The following is a 1,953-nucleotide window of genomic DNA, read 5'->3' as shown; positions in this document are numbered from 1 at the left end:
AACCCTGGGAGGCAAATCATCCTTCAGGACCTACACATTTCCACTTACCCATGGCGTATGTCAGCTCTAAGGACAGTTGCATCTGTCTGCTCAGAGGGAGAGAGACCTCATAGCTGCCTTCCAGTGCCTGAAGGAAAGCTGGGGAGGTACTTTTTACAAGGGCTTGTAGTGAGAGGACAAGGGGCAATGGATCAAAGCTGGAAGAGGGGAGGTTTAGGTTAGACATTAGGAGGAAATTCTTCAGTGTGAGGGTGGTGAGACACTGAAACATGTTGCCCAGGGAAGCTGTGGAAGCCCCATCCCTGGAAGCATTCAAGGGCAGGTTGGGTGGGGCCTTGAGCAACCTGATCTACTGGGAGATGTTTCTGCCCATGCAAGGGGGTTGGAACTAGGTGATCTTTAAGGTCCATTCCAACTCAAGCCAGTCTATGATTCTATGATTTCTGGGGAGTGCAAATGTTCTGCTTGGCCAGGTTAGGATGGGGACAAGCTGGATGGAGCTATGCAGATCCTCTGCACCCAGCATATAAGACCATCCTCCCCAGTGGGAAGAGAGGGGCTGGAAAGCAGAATAGGAGAAGCTGCCAAGTGTCAGGGTTGCTTCTGCCTTGATACTCTTTGTATTTACCCTGCAACCCCAGGGGTCTGATCTGTTGTATAAGGTTGGTATCTCAAAGCTCTCCTTGCTCCAGTGAGCATTCCTGCTAAACCCTGGGAGGCACATCATCCTTCAGGACCTACACATTTCCACTTACCCATGGCGTATGTCAGCTCTAAGGACAGTTGCATCTGTCTGCTCAGAGGGAGAGAGACCTCATAGCTGCCTTCCAGTGCCTGAAGGAAAGCTGGGGAGGTACTTTTTACAAGGGCTTGTAGTGAGAGGACAAGGGGCAATGGATCAAAGCTGGAAGAGGGGAGGTTTAGGTTAGACATTAGGAGGAAATTCTTCAGTGTGAGGGTGGTGAGACACTGAAACATGTTGCCCAGGGAAGCTGTGGAAGCCCCATCCCTGGAAGCATTCAAGGGCAGGTTGGGTGGGGCCTTGAGCAACCTGATCTACTGGGAGATGTTTCTGCCCATGCAAGGGGGTTGGAACTAGGTGATCTTTAAGGTCCATTCCAACTCAAGCCAGTCTATGATTCTATGATTTCTGGGGAGTGCAAATGTTCTGCTTGGCCAGGTTAGGATGGGGACAAGCTGGATGGAGCTATGCAGATCCTCTGCACCCAGCATATAAGACCATCCTCCCCAGTGGGAAGAGAGGGGCTGGAAAGCAGAATAGGAGAAGCTGCCAAGTGTCAGGGTTGCTTCTGCCTTGATACTCTTTGTATTTACCCTGCAACCCCAGGGGTCTGATCTGTTGTATAAGGTTGGTATCTCAAAGCTCTCCTTGCTCCAGTGAGCATCACCCAAAGCTGGAGCTCTCTGCCAGCAACTCAGGAGAAAACCCACTAGACCAGCTCCAAGAGCCACCTTCCTCCACATCCAGGGCTTAGAAAAAGCTTCTGCAGATCAAAGCAGTATTTAAGCACTCAAAAGGACTACTTAAATAGAACCAAGAGCCTCTGTCTGACCTTGTTTTATTCCTTCTTTGCATGTTTTGGGGGGAGCTTCTTCCAACCTGAACCTCTCTGCCAAGCTGGGCAGATTGAGCCATGTCCTTGATGCCCAACAGGGATGGTGCTCCCCAAGCTGAGAGCCCATGCATTTGCTGCTGGGTGTCCCCCAGCCTTGCAGAGCCACCCTGGTGGCAGCCAGGCAATGGAGCACTTCTCCAGTTGAAGAGCTCTCTGCCCATTCCCTCAGTGCTGCTGGATGCTTGCAACCTGCCTCCATCACCATTTCCTTCACCTCTTCCTCACAGCTGCTGATTTAATGGCACATCCCAGGCAGAGCCCTGGAGTGCCCCATTGGAAACTTGTAATTGGTGGAAGGAAAAGCCATGGTCTTACA

Source organism: Chaetura pelagica, unplaced genomic scaffold, assembly GCF_000747805.2.
Source record: "Chaetura pelagica isolate M959 unplaced genomic scaffold, ChaPel_1.0 scaffold656, whole genome shotgun sequence".
Classification (NCBI taxonomy): Eukaryota; Metazoa; Chordata; class Aves; order Apodiformes; family Apodidae; genus Chaetura; species Chaetura pelagica.
Note: the sequence above shows the minus strand (reverse complement) of the source record.